Genomic DNA, 15117 nt, shown 5'->3' on the forward strand with positions numbered 1-15117 from the left:
CACCACTACAACCATGTTCGTTGCCCATTATCCTATAGCCTCCGTTGACATCATCTCCACTATCACAAGCGTCACAAACTTTAGCAAATTAGATTTTGAATTATAATTACATGCTTCAATTCTTTAAACAACTCAAAGATAGAATTTGTGATTTTTGAACTGGTTCCAATTATATCGAAATTGAAAATAAAAATAAAATACCAAAAATTAGAAAAGACAGTAATATTTAGACATGTATTTTGTTTTTATTAATTTTTATGATTATTTTAAATCTTTGATGAGTATAAGATTATATCAATTTTCATAAAATAATTTTTTGGTAAATTAAATCTTGGTGGTTTAGTAGGTATATGATCACAACTCAGAGAATGCTTACAAAAGTACTTATATATTACCAACTAACGAAGTTTTTACAATGAGATTGAGTGAATTTGTATGGTATATGACTCAAGTAATTTCCAATTTAGATAACATTAATTGACTAGGTTTACCTCACTCTTAAATGTAAATAAACACATTTCACTATTAATGATATGACATGATTATCACGTCACGATTACATCATCTATGTGTTTAAAATATTTTTAATCCTCATCCCTTAAAATTGAAGATATAGAAACTCTTATATTATAGAAACCGTTTATGTGGGTTAGGGAATAATGTCTTGACCAAAACACTTATCAATAGACAAATGTACGATTTTATTGGGAATTTTAGTTTTACTTATATTCATTACTATAGGAATTGAGTTTAAGCTTTCTCAACCTTTCTCATTAATGGACTTTTAACATATATGAGGAGTTTTGTTCGTTCCATAAATTCCTATCTCTACCTATTTGAAAAAAATTATATTCTCAATCAAACTAAGACACATTTTTACTTGTCCAAATGACAATTAATATAAAGTAGAGTAAGGAACAATTAATTCCTTTATAATAAACAAACTCAATTTTCAAGTTTGTTATTACGAGTAGTTCTATAGCAAAAAATAAAATATAATACAATAATATGTGATATCTCACACTTTCTATATGGTGTGAAGTCTGAACTGTGGTGAAACACAAAGAAAATTGAACAAAACTCTAGCCATCCAACAACAATTAGGAATAATGTATTTCCATATGTGAGGTTAGTGTTAGAAAAGTGCACATGAACATTGATATTTTTGTTGTTGAGGTATTCTAGTACAACCAAGAATCTTTGGTGGCTAAGATAAATTTTTATCTCAATCTTGAGTTATTTTGTTAGGATTTATCATGATTCAGTTTAAGATTTAGATGTAGTGGAAGTGCTTAGGATATTAAGACACGTTAGGCTCATGTTGGGTTGTATTTGAACTGACATGTCCACTCATTGAATCTAATAAAAATTAACTTGGGATTTGGGATCTAATTCATTTTAGAACTAGAAGATGATATTTCTTTTTTTAAAAACTGAGTGAATAAATGTTTAATTTATTAAATACATAATTTTCAATAAAGCATATTTGGTTCGTATTTTCAAAGTTTGAGATTAAGATAACTAAATCCATAAAACAAGTGGTAATTAGGACTACAATGTATTAACACAATCAATAAGACCACGTCACACAAGCTAGTGTGTGTTTGTCCAAGTCAAAGAGGCTCAAGTCTGAAAACATGTAGTATTAGATTCAATTATAGAGTTATATTTATGAAAAAATAAAAGAAAAAAGTATTACAAGGGCTTCCAACATATGTTCCTATTGTGTGAGAGATCCATCTTTCGCTTATTAATCAAAATATATAAAAAGATGAAGAGAAGTTTCTTAAAATAGGAATAAAAAAAGGTCCTTATACATTTTTTATAAATGTAGTTATCAAATAAACTAACTTATATAAAAATAAAATTTGAATATTAGTAATAGAATAAAGTTACTAAAACAATCCTCATTTTGGAGGGGGGAAATTGGCCTTAGGACAAAAACAAACCCTTTATATATTTGTAATTTATCTATACATATACTTAGTAGCTAATTCTTGTTAATCAATACACCTCATTTAATTTCTTGTTAATCAATATAATTTATTTAATTTCTTATTAATTGTCATACTAACAATTTAGATATTTGGTAAGATATCATTGGGTTGTTATAGATGCATATAAAATCTTTGGTATAGAAAATTTGAATTTCAAGAAAATAAGACATAAACATTGGTGTCTGCCGCGCAATAGCTATTATCCATTTCTATTTATAACAAATAATTAAATTGACATACATTTGTTTTGGTTATTAAATTAGCATACATTACCCATATTAAACAAATTTATAATATACTAGATTACTAGGATTATAAGGAGAGAAGAAAAGAATGGAAAAAGTTCAAGAATGAAAAGAAGTAGAAATTTAGATGAAAAATTAGTTACATTGTTTACTTTAAAAAAAAATGAAGGAAATAAAGTTATATTTTTTATCTCTTATTGTTTGGTTGTGTAAAAAGTGAAAAGAAAAAAAAATATTTGTAAAATTATGTAGGCGACAGTAGAAAATCATAAATACTTGTTTATTACCCAAAAAAATTCCACCATTGTTAATATTTAATAATAATGCATGCCAAATCTTACTATAGGTAAATGTAATTGTTTGAGAAAAGTGAGATTTTTTTGTTCTTTGAAACATTCCTATATTCACCAAATTCTAGACATATAAGTACTGTTCTTGCAAACTCAGAAATCAAGCATACTACAAACATTTTAGACCCTAAGAAGGACAAATTTTCTTGCATTAGAAACCATGGCTCTAGAGCACATATAAAAATACAGTGTTATAACAACCAAATCAAATTAATACAGATCCCAATAACGAAAGGTGCAAACATAAAGAAATCCACATATGAATGCGGGGTTGGGTGCACCATGTGAGAGTTTTTTAGTATTGTCAGAACAACAATGACTAACAATTGTGATAGTGATGATAAGTTCAAATGAGAGACGAAGAGAGCAATATTATAATATTTGTAAACCACATCCGACACTTGAACAACAAAATGACATCACTTGATATTTTTAGTTAAGCTTTCATATATCCTAGATTCTTGTTCATTTAATTTGATTGATTGTATTGAAGTTGTATCCTTTGATGAAGAAGGCATAAATTACAAAGAGTCAGAATAGAGATCTTCTCTAGTATTAAAGAGTCCATTACTGGGTGCAGATGATTACATGTTGTTGGGAATCCTTCTTAATTGATGTAGAAGCAAGACCGATGAATCTTGATAGATGAACCATTGAGTACATTCAATGATGACTATTCCAAGGTCTTAGAATTATTCCTTGACTTTTGAGAACTTTGAAGTCTAACTTAGAAAGTTGAAGTAGCACTTTTCAAGGTGTCTTGAAGGTATGACAACAATTTAATTCTCCATTATGTCTTTATGATGAACTATTCCCCCTTTACTATATAAAGAAGACTTGTGAGGAAGAGATGAACAAACAAATGACAAATCAACATAGAGAGAAAGTGAGAGAATTTATATTCACTTAGTATAAGACTTGCATTCTTAGTGAGATACTAGAGAGAGTTTGTACTTCCATCCTTTTGGGTGAGATTGAGTATTATTCTCTTAGTAAGAGAGAGTCAAATATTATAATCCTACTTTCTATAGTAGAGATATTTTTTGGACTAGGTCCCGTGGTTGTTTCCTTCTCACATTGAGGAGGTTTTTCCACGTTAAAAATTCTTGTATTATTCTTCTACTATTCTCTAATTTCTTTATCCACTTATTGCTTCTACAATTGCTCATTTTGCATCACACAGAGGAGAGAAATTGATTATGAATTTCCCAACAATGGTATCAGAGCTCCCAAGTTCATTCTGGGGGCTTAGCCTGTGTAGTCCAAGATGGAAGGAGCCGCTAACATCTCATTTGATGAAGACATGTTCAAGTTGACACTTGACAACTATTCCTATTGGAAGCCCATGGTGGATGATCATTTATATTGTAAGGATATGCATGAGCCTATTTCTTGCAAAGACAAGCTAGAAGATAAGGGTGATAATGATTGGGAGCTTTCGAATTAAAAAGTTATTGCAATGACTCAGAAATATATTGATAGAAGTTTATTTGAGCATGTGTCCACATACACAAATGCTTATGAGTTGTGATTGAAACTTTAATATATGATTCAAAAGAAAACTCCCAAAAATAAAGCATCTCTTGTCAAAAGACTGGTGAAACTTGACTATAAAGATGGCCAGAGCATGATCGAACACTTGAATTCATTCAAGGGTCTTGTCAACCAATTGAAAAAGATAGATATGAAGATAGATGATGAGTTTCAAGACTTCTACTACTGAGTTTGTTGACTGAAAGCTGGGATACATAGGTGGTCACACTCAGCAACTCAGTCCCTGATGGGAAGGTCTCAATGGACATTGTTTCAGACAGTCTATGGAATGAAGTATCCATAAGGAAAGAACAGAGTACATCCTTCCATTCTGAAGCAAATTTTGTGGAGAGACATGGAAGAAGTGAAAATCATGGGAGAAATGAATCTCGTGGAAGAAGCAAAAACAAATTTAAAGGTCATTCTCAATCTCGCATGAGGTCAGTAACATGCTATTATTGTAGTAAAGAAGGGCACAAGAGATCTAAATGCAGGTTCCTGAAGAGAGACTAGAACGTTGGAAATGTTCATGAAGATTTAGTTGATCCAAGGAAAAATAGTCATAAGTCTACTACAACCGTCACCGTAGACGATGATGTTCTCCTCATTGGAGAAGATAATTACCTAAACATTGCATGTGGTGATTGAGCTTGGATCGTTGATTCTAGTGCTTCTTTCCATGTAAGTCCACATGAAGGTTTCTTCTCAAACTACAAGAAATGTGGTTATGGTACTGTGAAAATGGGAAACCATGTTACTAGTAAGATTATGGGAATTGGTGATATTGTGCTGCTAATAGACACATAGGAAAACTTGTACTGAAGGAGGTGAGACATGTCCCAGATATGCGTCTCAACATTATCTCAATGGGGAAATTGGATGATGCTAATTTTGTATGCCACTTTGGTGCTAGATGTAAGACTAAGATGGAAAATAAGAGGGGGGGGGGGAATTAGTTGTCTTAAATCAGTGACAAAGTTTTTTGCAAATTTCAGAGTTAATAGCAACGGAAATGTTATTCATAAAAATATCAATTAAATTTAAGGAGATAAGGGAGAAAAAAGCACTTAGAGATTTTTATATTGATCCACCTTCTTGTCTACCAAAGGTTACATCCAGTACTCTTGCAACACAAAAGATCTTCACTAAATATTAAGAGTAGTAATTACAAATTCTCACTCCGAGACTTATTTGTACCTTACTCACTCTCTAATACCTATGTCACTCTTTGGAAACACTCTTTCCAATTGACTCTATCCCATTTCTTATCACACCCTTGTGAAAGAAAGTAATTCAAAAAATTGAACGAAGAACACTTTAACTATGGCAATGATTACCTTTACAAGATTTAAAACTTTGAACTCTTGAAATCCGATAGCTCTTTATACACTTAGTAATAATGCTTAGAATGTTTGAATATATTTGAAACAACACTTAAGGCAACTTCATAGAATTTAATCTGAAAGTTAAGAACAAGTTGCTGAAAGTGCATAACAAGTATTTTAGAAAAGTTTTGATTGTGTATGTGAGTTGTTCTTATGAGTTGTGAGTTTCAATGCCTTTAAATAGGCTTTCCAATCAGCCATAACACCTCTATGAAAAGGTCAGATTCGATTGGAATGAAACCATTTCGTTTGGGGTGAAAGATGTGCAGTTTGAATCTGAAAACTGGTGCAACAACTCTTAGTAATCGATTATAGTATTAACATAATCGATTACCCAAATTTCTGTCAAACTGTGTAATCGATTACTCAAAGGATATAATCGATTACCCAAACATTCTGTTCAACTGAGTATTTTGATTACCATACGGTGTAATCAGTTATGCAAGGGATGTAATCGATTATCCAAGTATTATGTCCAATTGAATAATTGATTATCATATTGTATAATCAGTTACTCAAATTGATGTAATCGATTCCCTGTTCAACTTTTGTTGGGTAACTTGTTTCTCACTCGTGTAACCTATTACTTAGTTCTGGTAACCTGTTACTTAGTCACAATAACCTGTTTTCATTTATACTTGTAGTGTTTAATTTTCTTTTTAAAATACTTTTGATCATTACTACTATTTGTATATCATATAATATAAGGATTGAAGTGCCTATAGACTTAGATTCTAATTCCTTGAGGTGCCTATAGACTTAGATTCTAATTCCTTGAAGCTTTATATTCATTGTCTTCATAAGTATTCTTTCTTTTCTTCTTTATGTTATGTGGTGTATTCATCAAAACCGTGCCAAGGTCAGGAGCAAGATCTTATTCACAATCTCCCCCTTTTTTATGATGACAAACTAATATCTTCTTGACAATGTAGTTTTCTGAGAGTAGCATACTTTGTGATATTTTGACTTGACTTGAATATGCTCCCCTTATTTGTACGCTCCCCTTTTGATTTGGAGTTATGTGCCTGAAAGAATTTTGAACAGAAGATACATTTTCCCAACTTTTCTCCCCCTTTTGACATCATCAAAAAGAAGAAAAGCCAAGATTCCATCACATATACAATATGTATATGGAAAATACAAAGGTAACATAGCATAATATAAAACTTAAAATGATGTCATACATTATTAAAAAACAACCAGAAAAACAAAAAAATATTGTCCACAATCACACAACTTTACAAATAGAAATTCTAGACAATAAATATTCTAAGACTCACGCTCAGTGCTATCGTCATCAAGGTCTATGCTATTGATCTTATAGGAAAGACGTTGAAGTTCGAATTAGACTTATTGATTTTGAGCATAAAGAGCATTCATCCGATTAGAGATGTAGCCTCAAAGAGAGAATAACTCATCCATAATCATCTGATTGGTAGGCATGACAGCAGATGAAGAAGACTCAACATGAAAGTCAGAAGGTTGATGTTCAAGAGGGTTAACAAAGACATTTGCATTTGGATCAGTAGGTGTAGCTTGTCTATCACTTTGATGCTTATAGATTCTATCAATGGGATCTTGAAAGAAACCCATTTTGTGGATCACATCCACATTGATCTTACAATCATATGCATCAAGTGTGACTTTGGATTCACCAGTAGTGGATACACCAAAATGCTCAAGTATGTTGGTTATAAAGATTGCATAAGGCAAAAGGTTGTGAGTCTCTCGTACAAACCACATTTGTTTCATTACTGTCAAAGCCCAATTGATTTGAAGGTTATCCTTAAGAGAATACATCAATTGTAGTTCTATGTCATTAATTTGAGAATGATTTGAAAATTTTGGAAGAATGACATAGCTCAGAAAGTAATGAAGCAAACGATCTTCGAGATTGAGATTTCCTACAACAATGATATCTCTACTCTTTACAGTTTCACCTAAAGCCAGTTGCTTATGCATTCCGATTTCCCGTTTAGAGAATCTACACATAGAGTAGTAGAACTATTTTCTATCATAATTATCCCATTCACAAGCAAGACCGAAATCTTTTATGCTACCTTGAGAGTGTATATTACAACATATTGAACTGAAGGTTTTAACATCTAAAACAATTTCTTTTCCTTTCACAGAGGATGTTAAACGATTTTTCCTAAAGTTCAAATTGCATTAAAATACTTTAACAAGTTTAGGATAGTAGGCATTTGATTCCTCACAGAAATAAAAAATATCTTATTGCCTAAGTAGAATAGGGAAATGGAAATCTTCAAACTCAAAGTTACTGATATTACCATACTTAGGATCAAAGATTAAGCATCCAAGAAAATGCTCTAAGAAGACTTTACATTGTTCATCATTGGCGAGAAGACGTGCCAAATCCAGAGGGTTAGCTTCAAAAGATGAAGTACATTGCTTCTTTTGAGACACACTGGTACATTGCTTCTTAGCCCTTGATGATGAAGCCATGGATTGAAGTTTTTGAAAAATTAGGTTTTGAGGTTTGAGAGATTTGAGGATTTTTGATTTAGGCCACTAAACATGAAATTTATGGGATGGAAATGTTTAGAATTGAAAATGTGATATGAAATGACTCAAAAATCACACAAATCGGATCGAAACTGAAGCTTTTAGAGGAAAGCTAGGGTAGACACGAAAAGAGGGGTTTGAGGAAGAAGAAGAAGAAGTGTCTGAAAAATGAGGAGGGAAATTTAAATATTGGTTTGAGTAATCTGTTACTTATAGTGAGTAATCGATTACTCAACATAAAAAATTCTCAGATTTCAAACAACAGCCTTAGGTAATCGATTACACAGATGGGTAATCGGTTAGTGAAAGTTTCTGCCAAATGTAGTAATCGGTTACTCTCGAGAGTAATCGGTTACTGACCCCCAGAATTTCGAATTTTTAGGCATATTAATGCTTGGTAATCGGTTACTGACCATATGTAATCGATTACATACCCAAAAACTTGAAAATTTTAAATAAAACTAAGCAATTTTAAGTACAAGTAGGCATACGATTAACATAATGAAGCAAACATATAATCATGTATGAGCATTTTAAGACAAGTAAGCTTCATAAAGTATGTCTAATTCTCGTCTAATTTTATAGGAAGGTTATTTTGCCAAAGGTTTAGTAAAAATATATGCTAGTTGGTCATGAGTATCAACAAATTCTACAGACACATCCTTCTTTTGGACATGGTCCCTAAGGAAGTGATGTCTTATATCTATGTGATTGGTTCTAGAATGCATTACTGGGTTCTTTGTGAGATTTATAGCACTAGTATTGTCACATTTTAGGGGAATGCAGCCTAAGTCTAAGCCATAATCTCATAATTGTTGTTTAAACCACAACACTTGGGAACAACAACTACCTGCCGCTATGTATTCTGCTTCAGCATTACTTAAGACAACACAAGCTTGTTTCTTGCATGACCATGAGACCAGTGCATTTCCTAATATATGACAAGTACCAATTGTACTTTTTCTCTCAGTTTTGCATCCTACAAAATTTGAATCTGAATATCCTACCAAATCACATATACTTCCTTTTGGATACCATAGTCCAACGTTAGTTGTGCCTTTTAGATATTTCATGATTCTTTTGATAACAACTAAATGTGATTCTTTTGGTTTTGATTGATAACGTGCACACAAACAGATACAAAACATTATATTAGGTCTACTGCCAGTTAAATAAAGTAGGGAACCAATCATACCTTGATACTTTGATATGTCAATGCATTTTCCAGGTTCATCTATATCGATGTATGTACCAGAACCAATAAGAGTGACTATTGGCTTGCAGTCATCCATTTCAAATCTTTTCAACAAATCTATGCAATATTTGGATTGACTTAAAAAATACCATCCTCGAGTTGTTTGATTTGTAAGCCAAGAAAGTAATTTAACTTCCCCATCATGGACATTTCAAGCTCCCCTTGCATCATTTTGCTAAAATCACTATACAAAATCTCATTAGTAGAACTAAAAGTAATATCATCTACATATATTTGAACAAGAAGAGTATGATGATTTATTTTCTTAATAAAAAGTGTAGTGTCGACCTTTCCTTTGGTAAAGCCTTTTTCAAGTGGAAAGTTTGTTAGACGATCGTACCAAGCACAAGGAGCTTGCTTTAAGCCATAAAGAGCTTTATTTAGTTTATATACATGAGAAGGATGTTTGTAGTCTTCAAAACCTGGAGGTTGTTCTACAAACACTTCTTGTATATAACCATTAATAAATGTACTCTTTACGTCCATTTGATATAACTGAAAATTTAGAGAGCAAGCATATGCAAGTAATAACCGAATAGCTTCAAGTTTAGCAACATGAGCGAAGGTTTCATCAAAATCTATTAATTCTTCCTGATTGTATCCTTGTGCTACCAATCTAGCTTTATTTCTAACAATAATTCCATTTTCATCTGATTTATTGTGGAATACTCAACGAGTTCATATAACATACCTATTATTCGGTCTAGGAACAAGTTCTCAAACTTCATTTCTCTGAAACTGGTTTAACTCTTATTGCATAGAAAGAATATGGTGTTCATCCTCGATTGCATCATCAATCTTGGAAGGTTCTATTTGAGAATTGAAGGCCATGTTTAAACAAGCATCATTCAGCTTTAAACGGGTAGTGACACCCTTACTTATGTCGCCAATAATATTGTCAATAGGATGATCTCGATGAGTTCTCCATTCTTTGGGTAAATCAGACTAAATATGCTCTTCTTGAGAAGATAGAGTATCATTTATTTTCAAATGCTCAGTATTGATTGTTGCATTGGTAAAAGACTATTCTGTCAAAGAGGAACTTGGCAAGTCCTATTCATCAAGAGTTAAGTCATCCTTTATTATAGGATTGGTTTGATCAAAAGATACATGAATAGATTCTTCCATGGCTACAGTTCTTTTATTGAAAATTCTGTAAGCTTTGCTCATAAGAGAGTAGCCTAGGAAGAGTCATTCATCGACTTTTGTATCAAACTTGCCTAAGTTGTCTTTACCATTATTTAAATCAAAACATTTTCAACCAAATACATGCAAATGAGAAATGTTTGGTTTTCTACCTTTAAAGAGTTCATAGGGGGGGGGTTTCTTGAGAATTAGTCTTATAAGAACTCTGTTTGAAACATAACATGTTGTACTAACTGCATTAGCCCAAAAGTATTTTTAGAGATTAGTTTTATTCAACATTGTACGAGCAAGTTCTTCTAAGGACCAATTCTTTCTCTCTATAACACAATTTTGTTGCGGTGTTCTAGGAGCAGAAAAATTGTGATTGATACCAAGATCATCACAAAATTCTTCATAAGAAGCATTTTGAAATTCTCCCCCATGATCACTTCTCATAGTAGTGATTTTTTATTTTGAACTCTTTTACCATATTTTCTAAAGGCATTAAATGCCTATTTCTTATGAACTAAGAATAGAGTATAAGTATATCTTGAATAATCGTATACTATAACAAGAGCATAGAAGTTACCACCATAACTTTTGGTCCATGAGGGACCAAATAAGTCCATGTATAGTAACTGCAATGGTCTATCTGAAGAAACCATATGCTTAGGTTTGAAAGAGAGTTTTGTTTGTTTACCCATTTGGCAAACACTACATAGTTTATCTTTAACAAACTTCATTTTGGGTAAACCAACAACTAAATCTTTCTTAATTAGTTTATTCAAATGAATCATATGAATATGAGCAATTCTCATATGCCAAAGCTATGCATAATTATTATTATTATTATTATTAGCAACTAAACATTTTATTGGTAAATAAGAATCTATGTTAATTATATATATATATTATTTATCTTCTTACCAATTAGTTTAGAGTTTTTAGAATCCTTACTTTCGATGATGCACTTATCAGGATAGAATGTCAATTGAATCCCTTGTCACATAGTTGACTTATGCTCAACAAGTTGTGCTTGAGTTCCTCAACATACAATACTCCATCTATAGTTGTTGAAGGTGGCTTTCCGATTCTACCAACTCCAAGTATTTTTCCTTTGTTGTTGTCACCATATGTGACATAGCCTTTATCCCTTGGAATAAGGACATAGAACTTATCTTTGTCACATGTCATGTGCTTTGAGCAGCAGCTGTCCAAGTACCATAGGTTGCAGGCGACTCTCAAATTATCCTGCAAAACAGGTTAAGTAGGATTAGGTACCCAATTTTCTTTGGGTTGTACATGGTTAGCACCTTTCTCAACCCATCTATAGTGACCTAAGCGCACACTATATTTTCTTATTATGCAAGTATTTCGTGTATGCCCATTGTTCTTACAATAAGTACATATGGGATGATGCTTATGTATCCTAGATTTATTGTTATTATAATTAAATGCATGAATACTTTGTTTATGAAAATTTATTTTTGTTGAGACATTTTGTTTCTTGGAAACTTGGCTGTTAGAATAGCCAAGACCTCTCCGATCTGTAGAATGTCTCTGATCCTTAATTATTATGTCCAGATTTTTGCTTCTCTTGTTTAATTTATCAAGTGCAAGACTTAATGTTGAAACTTTCTTTTCAAGAGTAATGCAGTTTTGACATGAAGAAGATAATGATTGATTTCTAAGTAATTCTAACTCAGTTTTTTGTTTTAAAAACAATTTAGTGAGTTAGACATATTCATCATGCAAGTCATTAAATGCAAGTTGCCATTCAGAAGAAGAAAATAGTGTAGTTTCATTTAACTCTTCATTATTAGAATAATGAGATGCCATTAGTGAGATATGTGCTTGTTCATCATTTTCTGGTTCAGAGGCAGAACTGGTATCATTGTCTTCTCAAGTTATATAGTCTCTTCATCCATTCCTCATTTCATTTTTCCCTTTGAAGGAATTCTTTTTCAGGTTTGGACAATCCATCTTCATGTGACCAGACTTACCACATTCAAAATATGTGAAGTTTTGGTTTGAAGTGGAGGCGTTATTATTCTTGGTGAATTTCTTCATTTGTCCAGTTTTAGCGCCTTTGTTCCCTTTAAGGAACTTGCTAAACTTCTTTACAAAAAGACTAATGTCTTCCATCTCTTCCTTTTCTGATTCATCTCTTGATGAGTCATATCTATCTTCCTTTGCTTTGAGAGAGATATTTTTCTTCTTCTTTTCTTGCTCTTCATGTTGGTCAAGTTGACTGAGTTCGAATTTGTATTCTTGCAATTTACCAAATAAAGCAGCCAAATACATTTTTGATAAAAAAATTTCTTTTCAGAAATGGCTGTATCCTTTGGTTGCCATGTTTTGGTAAGTGATCTCAGAACTTTTAAGTTCAAGTTACTATTTGATAATATTTTTCCAAGTGCCATAAGATGATTGTTAAGGTGATTAAATCTCTTTTGGAGATCTAGTATTTTCTCTCCAGGCTTCATACGTAACATTTTGTATTCCTTGGAGAGCGTGTTGAGTCTCGCACTTTTGACTTCCTCAGTTCCTTCGTGTGTAGTCTCTAGCGTATCCCATATTTCTTTAGCAGATTTGCAATTTGAGACTTTAAATAATTCGTCAATGCCAAGTGCTGAAGTGAGGATGTTATTTGTTTTGAGATCGTATTGTACCTTCTTTTTGTCTTCATCATTCCATGAAGATTTTGGATTTACTTTCCTTACACTATTGACAACAGTGAAAGGTTCATAAGGTCCTTCCTCAATCACATTCCATATATGTAGATCTTGAGATTCTATAAAGATTCTCATTCTGATTTTCCAGAAGTCATAGCATTCTCCAACAAAACTTGGTGGGCGATTGATGTTGGAACCTTCTCCCAGAAATGATCTTGCGGCCATCTTAGATACAAGATCAGTTTTAAGAAAAAATTATTCAAAAAAAGCTCTGATACCAATTGTAAGACTGAGATGGCAACTAGGGGGTGAATTAGTTGTGTTAAATCGGTGATAGATTTTTCTGCAAATTTCAGAGTTAATAGCTGCAGAAATGTTATGCAGAAAAATATCCAATAAATTTAAGGAGATAAGGGAGAAGAGAGTACTCAAAGATTTTTATACTGGTTCACCTTCTTGTCCATCGAAGGTTAAATCGAGTACTCTTGCAACACAAAAGATTTCTTCACTAGATATTAAGAGTAGTAGTTACAAATTCTCACCCCAAGACATCCTTGTACCTTACTCACTCTCTAATACCTATTTCACTCTTTTGAAACACTCTTTCCAAGTTAATCTATCCCCTTTCTTATCACACCATTGTGAAAGAACGTAATACAACAACTTGAATAAAGAAAACTTTAACTATGGCAAGGATTGCGTTTACAAAATTTGAAACTATGAACTCTTGCAATCCGATAACTCTTTATACACTGAGTAATAATGCTCAGAAGTTTTGAATATATTTGAAACAAAAATTAAGGAAACTTCAGAGAATTTAATATGAAAATTAAGAACAAGTCACAGAAAGTGCAGAACAGGTATTTTAGAAAACTTTTGATTGTGTATGTGAGTTGTTCTTATGAGTTGTGAGTTTCAATGCCTTTAAATAGGCTTTCTAATCAGCCATAACACCTCTATAAAAAGGTAGGATTCGATTGAAATAAAACCATTTCGTTTATGGTGAAAGCTGTGTAGTTTGAATATGAAAACTGGGTAAACAACTCTTAGTAATCGATTACAGTATTGACGTAATCGATTACCGAAACATTCTGTTCTACTGAGTAATTGATTATCACATTGTGTAATCGAATACTCAAAGGATATAATCGATTACCGAAACATTATGTCCAACTGAGTATTTTGATTACTGATAAGTGCCAAAAATGCCTAAATTTCATATACTTTTTATGACACTTATCCTTGGAAAAATTGAGAAAACCAACATAATTCAACACTTTTTGGACAAAATATCACAATCTTGTATATATGCTTTGTGTATTTATTTTCTACTTTATTCTTTAGGATTTAGGTAGAAAAGAGATGGAATATTCAAGTGCAAGCAAAGTGCTCAAAATAGGCCAAAATGATCCATGCATGACATGCTTAATCTTAGCGTGACAAGCTGTGTGCTTAGCCTTAAGCATGAATCACCAAAACTTGGTATATGTGGAAAGCATGAAGTCAACATGAAGCTGCTCACTAAGCAGCTTAGCTTGGACCAAGTGCATGCTCAGCGTGACCTGGACACCAACTTGGCACGGTCAGAACACAAGTCTAACACGAGCCACCACGCGCTAAGTGCTCATTGAGCAGCTTAGCGTGGCACTTGGAACACCCAACGTGGAACCAATCACCAAGCCACATCAACATTAAGCACGGTCAAGCTGCTCAAGCAGGTAGCTAAGCGGTGCCACATAGCCGCTTGGCGGTTTGCACTCACCAAGTTGGCCAAAGTTAAATTAGCACCCAAGCTTACTTACCTCGTGCATGACCTCACCCTAAGTAGCCTCCTTAGGCTTTTCAGAAGTAGCTCACAATAGCTGGGCCAAGTATCTCACCATAGCTTGGATGACTCAGCCCCAAGCAGGTGACTAAGCTGCTTGGCCAAGTGACCAAGCCTATGCTGAAGGGTTTGGTCAGAAGCTTAGCGGTGGATGGGAGCAGCTTAGCGGTGTCCTGGAAATCCTATAAATAAGAGGCACTT

Source organism: Lupinus angustifolius, chromosome LG06 (genome assembly GCF_001865875.1).
Source record: "Lupinus angustifolius cultivar Tanjil chromosome LG06, LupAngTanjil_v1.0, whole genome shotgun sequence".
Lineage (NCBI taxonomy): Eukaryota > Viridiplantae > Streptophyta > Magnoliopsida > Fabales > Fabaceae > Lupinus > Lupinus angustifolius.